Here is a 20,098-nt window from a genome sequence, read left to right on the forward strand (position 1 = left end):
ATATTCTGAGCTTTCCAAGATAGTATCTTCACAAATTGGGAGCAGTGCAAGGCAAAAGCTGTCCCTGATGGCTCTGAACATGAAGTTCTCGAAAGAAGAGATAAAAATGACTAAAAAATATCTAAAGATGTGTTTAACATTCCTAAAGATTAGAGAAATGTTATTAACACTGCTCTGAGATTCCATCAACAAAACAATCAGCAACAAATGCTGGCCAGAATATGGGGAAAAAAGAACCCCTACTCACTGCTGGAATCACAAGCTGGTACGAACATTATGAAAACCAATGTGGAGAATTATCAAAAGATCAAAGTGCTCTGCCCAAAGTTTGGCTATGAGTCTCAGCCTCTGCTTCCATAGCTCAATCAGTAGAGTCTTTCAGAGGCTGTCTGTGATAGGCTGCTCTCCTGTTCCCTGTCTTCTCCTGCTTCCAACGTCTATGGCTTTTGTCTTTCTGAATGAAGATTGAGAATCTTCTTTAGGGTCTTCCTTGTTGTTTAGCTTTGTTAGAAGAATAGATTTTAGTATGTACATTATACGGTTAATAATATCCTGTATTAAGTGGTTACTATCTACTTATGAGTATCATGTGTGTCTTTCTGCTTCTAGATTACTTACTCAAGGTTTACCCAACATTTACCTACAAATTTCATGATTTCCTTGTTTTTAATTTCTGAGTAGTATTCCATTTTGTAAATGTACCACAATTTTGGTACATTAATAAAAGAAGGGATGGGGCAAACAGCTCATACAACATGCCTTCTGCTCAGGGACTGGACAGTCTCGTTGCTTTGGCCTCTACTAGGACTCTGATGGTGTTTCCTTGTCTTGATGCTTTGCAGCAATGCAGAGGATAACTTTCCCAATGGTGTGACTGAGACTGGGCATCCATATTAAGGAGGATCTTGGGAACTCACAGTCCACTGATTGGCATCCATACCAGTTTCTGACTGATGATAGCCAATGGTTCATTTGTGACTGCATCATTGCATCATTGTCTATATACATCATCTTTCTCTTTAGAAGTTGCTGTGAGTTGTAAAATACCCCCCCATAGACTCATATGTTTGAACACTTTGTCCTCAGCTGGTGTCAGTGTTTAGGAAGGCCTTGGGAGGTTTAGAAAATGGAACTTCTCCTCCAGGTCTGTATATCTCCCCCTTCTTTCATAAGATTCCCTGCACTCTGCCCAAAGTTAGGCTATGAGTCTCAGCATCTGCTTTAATACCCTGCTGGGTAGAGTTTTTCAGAGGCCCTCTGTGGTAGGCTCCTATCTTGTTCCTTGTTTTCACCTCTTCTGATGTCTATTGCATTTGCCTTTCTGAATAAGGGTTGAGCATCTTACCCAGGGTCTTCCTTCTGCTTAGCTTCTTTTTTTTTTCAAATTGGAAATAATCTTTATAGCAATAAATCAAAAACCTGACTGTAATTCAACCACTATGTACAGACTGAAAATCTTCAACCAAAGCTTCCCTTTTCCCCAAAAGCAGGCCTGCGGGGATACAGGCCCCTCCGCATTATTGACTTCATGCAGAGATCGGGTCTAGCCCATAGTTCAGCAGACTTACCCAGAAATTCTCCAACAATCAATTTATTGACTTATGACAGCACTTTAAAGTCAGATGCGCCCATTCTGATGAACCCAGCACAAACCCCAATCCACCAGTGTCCACAAATTCCCCCCCAGAACTCAGGGAGCTCAGGCTGTCCGGCGATGGCAGCTACTTCCACCACCTAACAGGCGGCTGCTTAGCTTCTTTAGGTGTGCAGATTTCAGTATGTTCATCCTATATTATAGGTCTAGTATCCACTTATAAGTGAGTATGTACCATGTGTATCTTTCTGCTTCTGGGATACCTCACTCAGGAGCTCCACAAGGAGAGCAACAGAACCAAAAAGTGTGGACACAGGAGTCATTTCTGAGACTGATACTCCAACCCAGGACCATGCATGGAGATAACCTAGAATCCCTGCACAGATGTAGCCCATGGAAACTCAGTCTCCAAATTGGCTCCCTAGTAAAGGGAACAGAGGCTGTCTCTGACATGAATTCAGTGGCTGCCTTTTTGATCACCTTCTCCTGAGTTGAAGGCAACCTTACCAGGCCACAGAGGAAGACAATGCAGACAGTCCTGATGAGACCTGATAGGCTAGGGTCAGATGGAAGGAGAGGAAGACCTCCCCTCTCAGTAGACTGGGGAAAGGGCATAGGAGGAGAAGAATGAGGGATGAACAGGATTGAGAGGGTACAAGGGATGGGGCTACAGCCAGGATACAAAGTGAATAAATTGTAATAAATAAAAAAAGTTTAAAAAGAAAACAGAACCTAACTGGGAGCTGTAGGTCACTGTAAGTGGGCCTTGAGACTTTATAGCCCTGCAGCACTTCCTGTTTACCCTCTGAAGCACAATTTATAGATGTAAGATGGCCGACAGCTTTCTGCTCTTTGCCACCATGCCTTCCCTACCTGCTTTCATATCTTTTCTAGAACCATGGTATATCTTCTTTGGATTCTAAGTTAAAACACACTTTTCCATAAGTTGCTTTTGTCAGTGTGCATATATATGTGTGAATACACACACATATATGAATATATACAAATTATATATACATGTATATATATGTACATAATATATACCTATTGTATACGGAAATTATAAATATATATATAATCAAAACAAAAATATTGATTCTATGTATTTGAGTGTGAAAAAGTATCTCTGTTTGACTAAAATTTAATCAGTTTCTTCTATCTTTTTTAATTAATTAAATAATTTTACAACCTGATCTCAGCTTTCTCTTCTTCTGTTCCTCCCAGCCCCCCTCTCATATTACCTCTCCACCATCCTCTCGTTCCCCCTTTCTCATCAGTAAAAGCTCAGAAAACAGGAGGCCTCCCATAGATCTCAACCTGCCTGGGCATATCAAGCTGTAGTAGGACTAAGTGCATCTTCTCTTATTGTGGATAAGCAAGGCAGCCCAGTTAGGGAAAAGGGATCTCAAAGCGGGCAACAGAATGAAAGCATCTCCTGCTCCTGCTGTTAGAAGTTCCACTGCATGAAGACAGAGGTGTATAACTCTTACATGTGCCATGGGCCTACATCTGCTTCATGTATGCTTTCTGTTTGGTGGTTCAGCCTCTGTGGGTACCTATGGCCCCAGGTTAGTTGGTTTTGTATGTTTTCTTATGGTATTCTTGACATCTTTGGCTCCTTCAATCTTTTGTCCCCTTCTTCCAAGAAAGAAGGGGAGTTAGTCTGATGGGGAAAGGATAGGAGCTCCACAAGGACCAAATATATCTGGGCACAGGGTCTTTTCTGAGACTGACATTCAACCAAGGACCATGTATGGATATAACCTAGAACCTCCACTCAGATGTAGCCTGTGGTAGCTCAGTAACCAATTGGTTTCCCAAAGTGAGGGGAACAAGGACTATTTCTAACAGGAACTCAATGACTGGCTCTTTGGCCTCCTCACCCCCAAGGGAAGAGCAGTCCTATTAGGCCACAGAGGAGGGCTTTGCAGCCAGTCCTGAAGATACCTGATAAAACAGGATCAGATGAATGGGGAGGAGGTTCCCCCCCATCAGTGGACTTGGAAAGGGGCATGGTGGAGATGAGGGAGGGAGGGAGGGACTGGGAGGGAATGAGGGATCGGGACACGGCTGGGATACAGAGTTAATAAAATGTAACTGATAAGAAAAAGTAAAATTTAAAAAAATTAAAAAAAGAAAAAAAAATTCTCCAAGTTCTGCCTAATGTTGTCTGTGGGCCTCTGCATCTGTTCCCATCAGTTGCATTGTAAAGGCTCTCAGATGACAGTGATGCTAGGCTCCCATCTGAAAGTATAGTCTCAGGGGTAGGCTCTCTCTCAGGGCATGGATTTCAAGCTGGGCCAGTCATTGGTTAGCTAGTCCCTCAATTTCTGTTCCACCTTTACCTCTGCACAACTTGCTCATAGGAGAAATTGTGGGTCTAAGATTTTGTGGCTGCATTGGTGTCCCAGTCCCTTCATTGGAAGATATTTAGAGGAAATGTCCAATTTAGGCTCCATATCCCCCATTGCTAGGAATCTTAGCTAGGGTGACCCTCCTAGATTCTTGGAAGTTTCCATTGTCCTAAGTTTCCAGCTTGTCCCAAAGATGCAACCCTGCCCACACTTCATCCCCCACAGACATACTGGTTTCATTTCTCTCCCCTTTAGTCCCCTGCAGTCCCACTTGATTCCTCTTGCTCTCTTTCACACCCACACCTAGCTTTCTCTATATATACACTCAGATGTTGGTTCTATTTTATCTTCTCACCCAGATTCAAGAGTACTTCCCTCCTCACTCCTTGGGCCCTCCTTGTCACTTAGTTTATTTGGGTCTATGGATTGTAGCATCATAATCTTGTACTTTCTTTTCCTGGAGTATTTTATCACAACAGTAGGAAAAGAAGCTAAGACAATTTCATATCAGGTATAGTTGCTTTGAATGAAATAAACACATGCAAACACACACACATTCATGTTTGTAAAGAATGTTTTTAAGCATGTATAAGTAGAAGCAAATAGTATGCAGGGAAGTTCACTGATAATGATTAACCTGAGCAAACAGGTTTTTACTTATTCCTATTATAATGTTGGATTGCAGCTACTGAGATGGGGGAGCAAAATGTAATAGGACAGTTAGTGGCACTTTGGAGTGCTGAATGGGATTCTGGGACATAAAAGGGTCATTAGGAGACATCTAACAAAATATAGATACAAGGTGGGTACCAGTATACATAGGTAGGCACATATGTGTGTTCCTGTGTGTGTGTGTGTGTGTACATGTGTGTGTGTGTGTACATGTGTGTGTGTGCCTGTGTGTGTAAAAACAAAGAAAAGGAGGCCATGGATTTGAAAGGGGGGAGTACAAAGGGAGAAAATTATGTAATTGTAATATCAAAAAATAAACTGTATTTGATACACTTGGGAGAAGGTATTCTTTACATAATTTCATTTCATATAACAAGTTGAGCCATGTGACATTTCTACCCAATCACTGAAGTGAGAGGGATTGTGATTCTGATTAAAAAGTGGCAAAAAGAGTTATTCTGTATCCTACAAAACAAGCACAACAGCATTTGAAGTAACATCACATGAAGCCAGGATTTGCTCATTTAACAAGGATTTTGGGAATTCACCTTGACATATCTTGTTATGATCTGTCAATGATACACAGGAGAACTAAAATGTATCAGTGATAAACTGGGAACAAATTTGAGATACCAAACATAATGTTTCTAAGGGTCAATTGCCTTTGTCCTTCTCTATGAATGCATTGATTTGGAGAAGGCAGAATTGCTTTTCTCACATGAAAAGTACATGGTTATGAGTCTCAGCACTGCTTTGATACACTGCTAGGTAGAGTCTTTCAGAGGCCGTCTGTGATAGGCTCCTCTCCTGTTAATTTTTTTTTTCCTACTTTCAATGTCCATCCATTTGTCTTTCTAAGTGAGGATTGATCATCTTACCCCGGGTCCTCTTTCTTGTTTATCTTCTTTAGGTATACAGATTTGAGTACGTTTATACTATCTTATAGGTTTAGTACCCACTTATAAGTGAGTATAAACCTTTTATGTCTTTCTGCTCCTGGGATACCTCACTCAGGATGATCTTTTCTAGATCCCACCATTTGCCTGCAAATTTCATGATTTCCTTGTTTTTAATTGCTGAGTAGAGTGCAGGGAATCATATGAAAGATGGGGGAGTTAGTATTACCTGGAGAGGACAGGAGCTCCACAAGGACCAAATATATCTGGGCACAGGGGTCTTTTATGAGACTGTTTCTCCAATCAAGGACCGTGTATGGATATAACCTAGAACCCCTGCTCAGATGTAGCCCATGGTAGCTCAGTATCGAAGTGTGTTTCCTAGTAAGGAAAACAAGGACTATTTCTGACATGAACTCAATGGCTGGCTCTTTTACTCCCCCCCCCAGGGAGGAGCAGTTTTGCTAGGCCACAGAGGAGGATATCACAGCCAGTCCTGAAGATACCTGATAAGCTAGGGTCAGATGGAAGGGGAGGAGGACCTTCCCTATCAGTGGACTTGGAAAGGGGCAGGGAGGAGATGAGGGAGGGAGGATGGGATTGGGAGGGAATGAAGGAGGGAGCTATGGCTAGGATACAAAATAAATAACCTGTGATTAATATAAAAAATAAAAATTATTTTAAAAAAAGAAAAGTGCTTGGCAACATTGTGGTTCTCAGACTCTTTTGTTCACCTCCTATTCTTCCTTTCCCCCTCTGCTTGACTTTCCCATCAACTTTTCTTGAGCCTTTGCTCTGTTCCACACAGCCTGCTTTGGCATATAGAAATAGATCTTTGTGAACTCATTCTGCAAAGATCAATAGGGAAGGTCTTTTTTGAAAAAAAAAATGTTTTACAAGTTATGTCCTCCTAAAAATTCAGTTTTCAATGGGTGTAGGTTGAGCAGACTAGTAGACTTTGGCTGTCATAGAGAAAGCTTGGTATAGGATGGAGTAACTCACAGCCCCATGACATCCATGTGCAGCATGACCAGCCCCAGGAATCCATCCTTTCTTATGGCTTCTGTTTCTCATGTGCCCATGGGATGAAGGTGATTCCTGCATGGCCTCTGAGACTGTAAATGACCATGGCCCTTTAAGAAACATTTGCTCTATATAATATTTAAAGCCTTCTAATTCTCCAAGGACTGGCCAAGGAGGGTTTTTCCTGTTTTTCCAAGCTGCCCTGCAGAACATATTATAATGTCCAGAAATGATGTTTAAAGTTTCAATAGCTTCTGGTTCTCTGGGCCACATCACCTTGCAGTTGCCCTCAAATTGTTTCTGAATCACGTTTCCTCTGGCACGAAGCAGGGGCCCTCGGTTCACATTACGCCTTACAATGCACAGCGCTCTTACCAGGCTGCAGAGGAGCTCTAATGTCAGAATGAAAAATGATAAAGCATAAGTGAAATAGCAACCACATGTGCTCGGCAGTGTGGCCCTGGTCTGTGTAGCTTTTCAAAGTATAGAGTCAGCCATCTTTGCAGCTGTCTGGAATGGAGATAGGGGCTGCTAGAAGGAAGACTCTGTCCTCGTGGTCCCCAGTCTAGGAAATCTTGACATGAGGATGGAAGCTTTGCTGATCTGTCTCACACCAGAAGTGGTCACTGTATCCAGCTGGAAGTACAGTAAGTGAGGGAAAGGAGGATGGAGGGTTCACAGGTCAGAGGACGTAAGTCTCTATGCCCAGTCAAGTCAATTTCAGACTGCCACATCCTTCTTCTTCCTCATTCCCAGTCAACCAGATCCCTTTGACTGTGTCCTTACTATAGGTATTATCAGCTATAGTATATCTACTCCTCACCTTTCTGATTAAATGTGAATTTGTTTAATTTCCTTCATTATAAAATGGTTAGATTATCCTAACACAACTTCCATTTTTCCTTGAGATTATACCTTCCATCTCCCTGGACAATCTCAAAACTCATTCACCTTACTTAACAAACCACTCACAGGTCCGGCTCCATACATGCCATATCCTGGGTACTCACCTGTACTCTTGTCTGTTTTTCAAGTTATGAAGTTCTGGCCTCATATTGACTGATTAGAGATTTAACAATCATTCTTCACTGCTCAGTTGAGATGTTTCTCCTGTATGAAGTTTTTCTGGTAATAATCCTAGGAAAACTAGTAGTTTCTCCCATTGACCTCTGGATTTTCATTTATTATATAGTTTGCTAGAATTTTATATCATGACTTTCTATTTACATGTACTTGTCCACCTTGCTTAACATTATAAGCAACTCAAACACAGATCTTCTGCACCTTGTCATCACTGAGAATGACAAGGACCATTGTACACTTTCACCCTGTTTATCCTGACCTCTGAGTTCAATGAAGTCCCGGCAGGAGTTACAAATTAGACACAGTGGGATACTATGTACAGTAGAAATTAGCTAACATTGGAAATCTAGCTTTCCCAACACCAAAACCATTTGTTAAACATTTACAAGCATAGCTTTACATGTATATACTTCTTGGCGACCTAGCTATGAAATGCTTTCTACAAAAGCTGAGTGAACATTCATGAATGAATAGACAATGAATTAATAAATCAAACAATTGCATCAGTAGACACTATCATCTTTTCAATGCTTTTACACACATCCCACTCATAAGAGGCTATTTTGTTTACTATGGAAGACCAAGTTGATAGAGATAAGGAAATAGGAAAATTCATATATCATACCATTTACAAATCTCACAGCGGATTAAAAATTGTTTTTCCTTATTTCAATACACGCTAGAAATAAAGGCAAATGGATGGTTATTGGAAAGCCAAAGGCAAGCCAACATCTTTTCTATAGTCCACAAAGTCTCGATTTTTCCATATATAAATGTTAGGTATTACCTCCCAGCAATGTTCATGGCCATTAATAACAGTTATTCTGGGCAGATAGATGCACCCGTACAAAGGAATTGGCTTTCACTCTTAACATTCACACAGATGAGTTATCCTCCTGGTGATGTGCATACAACTATGGAGTTTCTCTGACTTTCCGGTTATTGTAGTCACTGCCCCAAAAAACTGAGAAGAAACACACAGGTCATAGTGTGGAAGACAGGTATTTTCATTGCAGAGCAGAGGCAAGCACATTCCGCAGGGTGATAGCAGGAAGCAGCTGAAGGGACCATTGTGGAATGGCAGTTATTCTCAAGAGGCACTGTGGGCCATCACAAGAGAGATCATTATGTTTGTAATGTCCACATTTTCAGTAGACTTTATTTACTCTTCTTTCTTTCCTTTCTTCTTCCCACATTCCTGCCTTCCTTTTGCCCCTCCCCTTTTTAATTCATCTAGAGAAGACAATGTCCCAGGTTGGTATTCACCTGTCCAGGTGATTGACAGACCTAAAGAGACTGTCTCTTTCTGGAACAGACAATGTTAAATACTTGTTCTTTATTAAAAAACCTTCAAGCAGAAGAGTAATCTTACACTGTTTAGACAGTTACCTGTAGATTACATCCTGGGCAGTTGAAACTGTCACCTGGGCCAGTGATTGACACAGAGCCACTCTTGAACCAATTACTAACATCATGTAATTTCAGTACGTGCTTTGAAGAGCTACTACCTGTGAGATGGGCAAAGGAGTTAGAGTTATGCCTATCCTTAATAACTTCCAATCCATTTTTGTCTTACTAACCACCTAGCATGACAAGAGGCAAGGAAAACATTCCCCCCCCCCTCAAGCATATGCTAGGGACACACCTTTCCAAGTTTGTGGGATCTGTCCCAGATGCTGAGCAAATTCATTCATATAGGAGACTTAAGTTTTCAAAACTTTGATTTTTTTCCCTTATAGGGAATGTTGTTACATTGTACATACTTTGTGTAACATACGGACGGCTGGACGAAAGCAGATCATGGGTTTTTCATAACATTGCATCACATGGCTTCTAACAATGCTGTGTTTTGTGAACCACCAGAATTGTTTAGGTGGCTGTGGATAAAAAGCAAGCACTACACGAATGTCTACTTGAGGCATAACATGAAAGGGAAAACATCCAAACTTCGGGAAGTTTCACAGACTTGATCAAGCACAGATGTCCTGTGAGAAATTATATTTTATAAAAAGTCAAATAATATGATTTTTATTTTAAATTATATAAAATAAGTTACTGTAGAGACTTCTAAATTGCTAAGCATAGATTTTAAATAGGTCCAAATAACTTTATGAAGTTCTTTGGACCTATTTAACAAATGGATAATTAATATGGATTTTGGTTTGGGGTTACCATGAAAAAAAACTTATTGAGCCACTGAAAGGCATCGTGGTTGAAGAATTAGGATCTTCTTAAGTAGGCAAAGATGGTTGATGGTTCTTGGAAAGGCAGACAGGGAGGGTACTCCAAATGCTATGAGAGAGTGCAGAGAGCTGGATAGTATATTTTTCCATTTGAAATCACAACTTAATGAATTACTCTTACTATTAGAACTGAATAAATAAGCCCAGATTGCCTGGTCTATATATACACTAAATTCTACAATGTTCTTTTTCTCTGCTTCTGAACACTGCAGGAAAACCATGTTCTGTTTTCCTAACAGTCAAAGCCTAAGGACTTAAAGTCACAACTCAATCCACGCTCAGGAATAATCCCTTCAGCTCCTCATCTCCATCACCTAATATATCCATAAACCACTAGCCCACATGTTTGGGATGCTTAAGATATTTCTGCTTCAATCAAGCATACCTATTTGCATAAAATATTTAGCTATTGCATTTCTAATGCTTTTAAAGAGAAAAGAAAAACGTTCAGAGAAGTATGTTTTCCTTAACCTCATTTGTAAAAAAAAAAAAAAAAAAAAAAAAAAAAGAAAGAGAGAGACAGAGAATGGGAAAGAAATGCATCATGTTTTGCATAAAAAGAAACAGCTCCAGGCAAACCTTGCTAATGGTTTAAACATTCATTTTAGCAAGTTTTCTTTAATTTCTTTAATTTTCCTAACTTTGTTCCTTTTGAACTGGCCTAACCTTCATGTTTAATCCTTGGAGCTTTCAAGGAACAGCTCACAGAAAGTTATATACACAAATACAGCAAACATTTCAAATAAAGCACAATGCATAAAACAGAGAACAGGGGAACTTTGACAACAGCTGCTAGATTTAACACTAATAGTTTTGAAGGATTTTGGCTGAAGGTTAAGAGAATCTTAGGACAATAAGCAGGCTTTGTGTATAATGTCAACAGTCATGTTGCAACATGTCGAGTCTTAATTTATTCCTTTTCATTTGTATAAGACAAATAATATAATTATGGATGTCTGGTTCATGACATTCAATTAAAAAAATCTCCAAAATCAATCATGTTTTTTAAGAAATAACAACCTTAGAAACCTCTGGCCTGCATGTCTGGTAATGGCTAAGATTTGGCCTAAATGTGATAATATAGTTCAAGCCGTTATGCATTTATTTCATTCAAATAAATGTTTGGTACATTGGTGCTTCTGCATATGTGCAAAGAGGTTGAATTTTCCACTCAATTTGATTCTTCACAGAGGGTCTTGTGACTGATACAGAGTCTATGGACTGGGGATAAAGTGCCCTGACCCACTCCATAAATGAGGAGCACACAGAAATTTCCCAGTCTCTGTCTTGGTTCAGCAAAGATTCTGAAACCCTCTTGGGTAGGTCAGAGAAGGGCTTATAAATATACAACACAGAGCAGGAAAGAAAGCACATAACTAAATACACACAGCCATATTGTCAGTTTTGCTCTAGATACCAGATCAGTAACCTGGTTATCCCATGGTAAGGTAACTAAAAGAAGTACATGTCCAGGTTTGTACATGAAGAAAGATGAGGTTGAAGTGTAGCTTTTTAAAAGAGGGAGAGTTTTAGAACATACTAGACAAGATGCTCTCAAGAATGCACAGATAAACATGGGTAGCAAAATGATATGGTGGCTCATGGTGACACAGCTTTCCATGTGCTCTTGTTAAAGGGAAAGAGGGATTTTTCTACATTCAGGCAGACAATACAAATATTGCAGCACAGTGTTCACAATCTTGGCACTGAGTACCACTCTTTAGAAGAAATTACCATATGGAAACAGCAACAGCATTAATCATTTTTCTGGGTTATATGACAGACATCGCAATAAGTAGCTTACTCATATTTTTTCACTTATTTATCCTCAGTGTCCTATGAATGTATTGTTCTCATTTTGCACATAGGCACACTCAATTTAGGAAATTCCCTAAATAAATAGCAAATATAGGACTCACACTCAGATCATTCCCCTTTAAGAATAGTTTCTAATCTTTCTATCCTTCTATCAGTGGCACTGGACAAAAGGTGTCCTACTGTAGGATGTCATATTCTTTCTTTTCCTGGAGACTCAAAGGCTTATCTTTTACTATCTCTATTCTTTGATTTTTCTTGGGTATGAACTAGAAGTAATTTTGTTGCCTTAATTTTGAAACATTACCACACCTCATTTGCATAGGAAACTATGAGTTAATTGAGCCTGCCTGGAACATATATAAGCACACAGGTCAACATGCACATACACACAAGCTCATGTGTCTGCATGGACAGACACATAGGCATACATGTTTACATACATGTACATATAGGTACACATGTTTAAATACATATAAACACATGGAAAGATATACCAGCATAATCTAACCTCTGATATCTCATTTATTATCAATAGTAAACAGGAGGAAGACATATATAATAATAACACTCACCCATTTACTGCTAAGTATTTTGAAGTCCAGGAATTTCAGAAGAAAAAGAAGGTCCAAACGGTCCATCTCTTTTCTATGAGCAGGCCTCTCAAACATTCTGTTCCATATACAGGATTGTGTTTGGTTCAAGAAATGAAGAGATTAATTATCTAGGCCCTATTGTGCTTGCTGTGGTGGGAAGATCAATGGTGAATGTCAGCACTGCAGACTATCAAGTTCCTGGAATAAGCACACATGCTAAGACAAGGAAAGGGGTGACTGGGACATCTTCAAACCCAGATATCCTGCTTTCCAGTTTTATAAAAACAAATGTAAAATATAAAAAAAAATGTATAAACTTTTATCACGTGATATAGAAACATTGTCAAGACTTATAGAGGCTGATACTCTGGAGGTTTTATTTTTCCAATACAGTGAGAGTTGAAACATATCTACAGTCCATACTGGAGACATGTGTATATTTATTTCCTCCAGCATGGGGGGACTTATATGGCCTCTACAACATGGTTATTAGACTATGAGATTAATGAGGATAGAAGTCATTTGTGTGTGTGTGTGTGTTAGATGCAGAATTTTTGCATGAGTTTGGTACCTAGAAAGTGTCACTAAAAATGTGTTGGATGAATGGAGGCTACAATTAGAAAGTCCACGTCAAGGCACACTGTGCTGTGGCTACTCCTCTGTCTGGCCAGCATGCACTGCACTGCATGCAGATTCACACACCAAACACACCGTCCTGTCAGACATTAAATGTTGAGCACATGTCCCTTGATGCCCAAGATAAGCAAGATGAAGAAAGTAGTTGGAAGATGTTTTCTGTAGCCTTGCCTCACCCTAACATCTTGTGGTTCCCTTGTATACACAGTGAGCTATATCAGAAAACAGGAATTTCCCTGTTCCTTGAAGTTAAACAACAGTCTGAAAACCCACAAGAAGATTAAATTATTTTATCCTGAGATCCAAAGACTACTTGTAAAAATATATTTCAGTATGTGGTTGTTCAGGGAGCAGATCCTTGCCGAGAGAGAAGAGAGAGAGAGAGAGAGAGAGCCCTTGCTCATCTCACAAAGCACCATTTTTGTCCTGAGGAGTAGGAGGCCAAGTATTATGGGATCTAGGATGAGACTGTGGGGACTATCAATCCTTTCCTGATGTCAACTGAAAGGGCATAAACCAAGTTCAAAGAGTCCTTTTAGACCTTCTTTCAGCAGTTTCTGATCCAATCACTGCAGACTTGCAAACTTGCTGTGTTTTCTGCAGTCAGGCAAAGCATTCAAGGATGTCAATTTCCCAAACCTCTTCCACCAAAAAGAGAGTCACTTAAATTGAAGGGAAGTTTCAAGAGCCTATTATTTGAAGTTGGACAGCAGCGACTGCTGGAAAAACCAAGATACTGGATGCTTTATAGAAACACACATAGCCAGAAACAATATAACATATACTGACTGTTTATTCAAAAGTTTTCTCAGGGATCTATACCACGGAGGTATAAATTAATTTAGGGACAGTTGTTGTGTAATATCAAAAGGTCCATTCTGCAGTTGTTTCTGTTCATCTTTATACAGCCAAGGCTTTTTACAAAGACTGGGGGACACGTGTGATGTGACCATCTCCAATGAGCATTGGAGGAAATAGGGAAATCTTATCTCAGTCAAAGACCTGCACCGATTTTCTTCAATTTCACCTTTTTTTTCTGAATTGTGGTACTTAATTTTATCTTTTGTTCCTCTTTGAATGCATACAATTAAGTCCATAATATATTATATAAGTTCTCATCAAAACTATCTTTCTCTATTATTGGTATCGTCTATGGTTTGGGTATAGTTTTTTATTGGAAAGATTTTGTGGGTTGCAGGCTTTGGTTTACTAAGGCAGCGGTGGGACTTTAAGATATGAAAGATCTTTAGATTATTTGAGAACATTGGTATGGAGAAAGGATTTAAGTTAGTTCCCATGAAATCCACCAAAGTTTCTAGAGAAAAGTTTGATGTAAGAACTGGAGTCAGGATACAGAAGTTCTCTTGCTTTCTATCTTGATCCTGTGTACTTTTGTGACCCTTCTATTTGCCAAGAGGTAACTCAGGAAAGAGGTCACACCAGAATGCAACCAGTTAAGGCACCAAGCCATAGAGTCTCCTACATGAAAAGCTAAATAAACCTTTTTTATTCATATGCTCCTTGCCTCCGCTATTGCATTATAACAAAGAAAACCAGACTAATCTAATTGCATGCTTACAATGAATTAGAAACAGCTCAGACAAGAAAAAAATACACTCAAAATACAGAGAAATATTTGACACAACTAAAAACCATATCTCAGTTTTTTTCAGTCCTTTATTTCATTTAATTCAGTATTTTGAAAAAAATTTGAGATATAATCAATACAGATATTTAACATTCCTTTTTATAAATCCATTGTATGTTTTATACACACAGAAAAATGAAATAATAACAAGCTTGGCTTTAACTTTCATTTTTAATGAGAATATGTCTGAGCAATAAACATAGAAAATTTTAAATACACTCTATAAAATCCTTATCATGCATTTTCTGAATCAAGTTTTCATCTATTTAAATTCTTTTTTTTTTCTTTTTTTTTTCAATGCAGTTTATTCAGGAACCTTGAACAATCATCTGACCCTGGGGAAAGCCAGCCCACAGCTTAAATAGCCTCTAGGTAGCCAACCCCAGCGTGCCATGTGGGCAATGCAGATAGGTCCACATACATGGAAGCAAGCCAGATCTTCGGCCTTAGCCAAATGTGGAATTGTTCCTGACAGAGAGCACTCACCATCGGGAAGGTGGAAGGCGGAAACCAGCTCCATCTTTAAGGCGCAGCATTCCGCAGCTCTCTACAGTTCCCCCGTTTTGTTTTAGACGCATCAGGCAAGAGTAGAGGTCTGATCTCTGATATTAGAAATAAATTGGGACTTTGTACCGATGTTCATTTAGGTGTCATCCACTCAAAGAGCATCAGACCCATTCAATACCTTTTTCTCAGAGGCGGGACCTGGGGCATCAACCCGCATGCAATCAGACATGCTCTTCTCTGGGTCCAAAGCGGCTGACCTTAAGTGCAGTGCTTAGCCTCGCATCCTGAGCATAACATTTTAGCTTTTTATGGTTGGGGAGGCTGTCCTGCTTCAATGGCTGTAAAGGCCTGAATGGTCCTGGCTTCACTACTCTGTTGTGAGACTCTAATCTTGCATATATACCACAGGCAAACCAAGGAGACTAACACCAGAAGGCTAACGCTCCCATGCCCGCCCATTCCTTCAGATGATTCATGGCTACAGCAATCCATGATGATAATCCTGTGGCTAGTCCTGCATCCACTCTGGTAGAATTTACCGTGACAATGGCCACTCTCAGCTGCTCCATCTTAGTATCGAATTCTCCAGTCCAATAACCTAAAATATAGCTCGACAATTGTTTAGACAGATTTGTAGCACAGGAAAAATTCTCATGTTGTATGCTAGTGACTCAAAGTCCAGCATATTTTCATTGACAGCCAAGTTGAGCTATTTGCCATAGGGTATCAATTTGCTCCTGCACGAGGTCAATCCTCTGATTGAATACTATCAAGCTTCCTTTTAATTGAGCATTAATTCCTTTTTGTACAACTAAGGCATGAACTACATTGGCTAAAAGATTATTCAGGGTCTGAGCAGTCTGCCCAGTATGACTCATGGCTAATGCCCCGGTGGTAGCTCCAACAGCCGCCAATGAGATGGCAGTAACAATGGTGGCTGTATCTCAGTTTTTACGTAAACATTTTTTGAGTGATATGATAGAGTGACCATTAATGTAAACATTTAATATACTGGGCTACAGTGATGATGCAGATAGGAATAAGATCATGTCTGAAAGACAGACACAGGATTCATGAACACTTACAACTATTAAACAGAAGTGTGTCAAGTATAGTTGTAACAGATTTTTGGTGCATGTCAAGTTATAAGTTTTTAAGTTCCAGTGGACAAAATTCCTTGAGTGCCTGGATTCTTCTAGTTTTCAAATTTTACCATATGCTCGCAATTACATTCTTTGGAATGATTTAAATTTATGAAGAAACACTTGAACACCACTAGCAAACAATGAGTGAGAGCATGAAAACATTGTGGCAATTCACAAAGGTTCGAAAGGATTAAAATAGCTTGAAGACTGTTGTTGACACCAATTTCCTGTTGGAAGCCTGGCTTCATACTTTCCCTTATGTGGTAGGCAGATTTTTGTGTCTAAAATACTGCTGATGCCAGCATGGATGCTTGAGATGGGTACTCCCTGCTCTGGGTTTTAACAGCATTACACTTTTTCACACATGCTGATAAAGCTCTGGAGTGAATGTGACAAAATGTGGACCTAGTTCTATTTTAACCTGTGTTCATTGTATGGATAGACAAAATCTCACAGAATCAATGCAGGTTATTGGCTCTGTGTCTTCTCCCAGCATCAGCCTCGCAGTCAGTTGTATCTTTACCCATACCTCTGTTATCTAAGGGTGTGGTGGCAGGAATCACATATATGTAGTGGGTAAGGACTACTCTGCTAAGTGATAAAAATTAAAGGGATTTTCCTTGACTTAATCCATTTAAGAGAACCCTGTGGAATCACCGATCACCTCAGCTTGATGGTATTTTTATTCATACATTAATCACTGCCACCAAAGGGATAGGACATTAAGATTGTTTAGACATCAGAATTAATACTATGAATTTATGCTATGTCTTAGGAATGTAGCATGCAGACTCTCATATTTAGAATCAGGGAAGATCAAGTCCCTAAAGAAAGGCACTTCTATTTGTCTTAGCATTATTTTTGCTGTCATGAAACACCATGCCCAAAGCAACTTGAAAAGGAAAGGGTTTATTCAGTTTTGCTTCCATATCACAGCTTATTATCAGAGGAACTCAGGGCAGTAACTCAATCAAGGAAGGGATCTGGAGGCAGAAGCTGATGCAGAAGCCCTGGAGAAGCACTGCTTACTGGCTTGCATCCCTTGACTTGCTCAGCCTACTTTCTTATAGAATCCTGTACTACTAGGCCAGGGATAGCAACACTCCTAATGTTCTGGGCCCTCTCCCATTAATCACTAATGAAGAAAGTGTCCTACAGGTTTTCCTTCAGCCTAATCATATGGCAACATTTCTTTTTAATAGCAGCTCCCTCCTCTCTGATGACACTGGCTTGTGTCATATTGACACAAAACTTAAAAACATAAAAAGTCAGTACACTACTTTCAAAATAAGGGAGTAAAGCTATTGAGTATATAGAAACGACAAACTCATATCACCAATAATATTTTCACTATTGTTTGTAACATACTTTGGATAGCTTTCTAGCAAATACATTAAAAGAGGGTTTATTAGAGTGGCTTATAGGTTGTGGTCCAGTTATGTTGATAATGGCGTTCCCCAGACTGAAAGTCCAGTTTTCCAGTAGTTGTTCAGTTCATGAGGCTGGATATCTCTGCTGGTCTACAGTCAGCTTTGGAATCCTGATGAAGTAGGTTCTAACACCAATGAAGTAGTGCATCAGCAGCAGGATAGATAAACTTGCCAGTGAGTGTTATGGCAAGCATGCAAAAAGCTTTCTTCTTCCCATGTCCTTTTATGTGGGCTGCCACCAAAAGACATGGCCTAGATGTAGGGTGGGTCTTCCCACTTCAAATAGTCCAATCAAGAAAATACCTCACACCCATACTCAGCTACATGGCATTTAGTTGATTCCAGATGTAGTCAAATTGACATCCAAGATTAGACAACAGACTGGCAAAATAATGAAGAGGCAAAGGATAAAGAAGTAAAGCTAATAAAGTATCTGAAAATATAGTGTTTCATTTTAAGATAAATAATAAATTGTGTAATAGGTCAGTATATGAGCCATAGTTTAAAGAGAAAAAGTAAAAAATAAATAAATAAAAGGATATAAAATTTATGTGTATTTTAAAACTTGAAGCAGTGTTAACAAATTTCTGTAGAATAAAGATACAAAACAGTTAAATGTTCACTCTAAGAATTCATGTTCAAGTTCAATAAATATGTATATTTAATGTTAATATTTGAGGCAGAAATATTTGTGCTGAGTTACTAAATCAAACTACATATACTGCAAAGAATATAGTAAAAGATTTAATTCCATCAATGATAGAATTGACATCAAAGATTCTGGATATGGCCTAGTAGTAGAATGCTGCTTAAGATGTACAAGATTCTTGGTCTATCCTCAGCACTGCAGAAAACAAAGAAACAAAAATAAACTAATGATAAAATATATTTTCTTTATTGAGATTAGTTAACTGATGTCTACATGATGAACTTTTATTTAACTCATACAACATAATTTTCATTAAAAGTTATCAAATGTAGCTGATTAGCAGCTCAGTCTCCAGGTGGATGCCCAAGTAAGGGGAGCAGAGGCTGCCTCTGTCGTGAACTTGATTAGCTGCTCTTGATCAAGTGCCCCTGGTGATGCAGCCTTACCACAATACAGAGGAAGAGGATCCAAGCAGTTCTGATGAGACTTCATAAGCTAGTGTTAGATGAAAATAGTGAGAACTCCCCTTTTCAGTGGACTAAAGGAGGGGCATGGGGGTATGAAGGATGGAGGGAAGAACTGGGAAAGGATGAGGAAAGGGGCTTCAATGAGGAAAGGATACATAATGAATAAATTGTGGGAAAAAAATAGGAAGAAAAAAGAAAAAAAAAAGTGACTGTGCCTCTAACAAAGTAACTCTGCCAAGAATCATTATTTAGAAATCTGCAAAATAATGGTCATGTGATACAGAATGTACCAGAAATTTAAAAAGAAAATTTAGATGAATAAAGAATAATAATTAGGTTATCTCCATGAATGGTCCTTGGTTGGAGTTAACCTAGAACCCCTTCACAGATGTAGCCCATAGCAGTTCAGTGTCCAAGTGGGTTACCAATGGGAAGGACTGCCTCTGACATAATCTGATTGGCCTGCTCTTTGATCACCTCCCCCTAAGGGGGGAGCAGCCTTACCAGGCCACAGACGAGGACAATGCAGCCACTTTTGATGGGCACTGATAGAATAAGATCAGAAAATAAGATCAGAAAAGAGAGGAGAACCTCCCCTATCAGTGGACTTGGGGAGGGGCATGCATGCAGAAAGGGGAGGGAGGGTGGAATAAGGAGGGGAGGAGGGAGGAGCTTAGGGATACAAAATGAATAAATTGTAATTAATAAAAAATAAAAAATAAAGCTACAAAAAAAGAAAAATAAAGAAAAGAATAATAATAAAGGTTAAGAAGAGAAGGATAGGGGTTGAAGTTAGATTTGTCTAGTGTGTGTTATATTCATATACTGAAATATTAGAATCAACCTCCCTAATAAGAGTAATTATTAATGCTCAATATAAATAAAATAAAATAATTGTCATAATAACTTGTCTCAGGATCAATGAGTGACTTAGGTCACTTAAGAATGATATTAAAATAACCTGCACATCAATTTTATATCACTTGGCATACTGTGATATATTTAAAGTATTTGATAGGATAAAAAAATCTTGAAGTATTTTTTCATATATTGATTTGTTTGGTCCTACTGGTGGTAAAGTAATTATCATTCCCACATTTTTGGACAAAAATTTAAGAGGGCACAGAAAATATTCTTTAGCCAGAGGCAGGCTGAAATGTAAGACTGTAGAAAAGATAATTCAGGCGATGGCGAAATGGAAAATTTCAATAGAGTCAATAATAAAGAATGTGTCAGATACAACAGAACAACCATGCATAATACATCAACTGATGAGTTTCCCTCAATGAATTTGTAATATAAAGCATGAATATTATATGTGGGAAAGAAAGTCTCATGAG

Source organism: Meriones unguiculatus, chromosome 1 (assembly GCF_030254825.1).
Source record: "Meriones unguiculatus strain TT.TT164.6M chromosome 1, Bangor_MerUng_6.1, whole genome shotgun sequence".
Taxonomy (NCBI): domain Eukaryota; kingdom Metazoa; phylum Chordata; class Mammalia; order Rodentia; family Muridae; genus Meriones; species Meriones unguiculatus.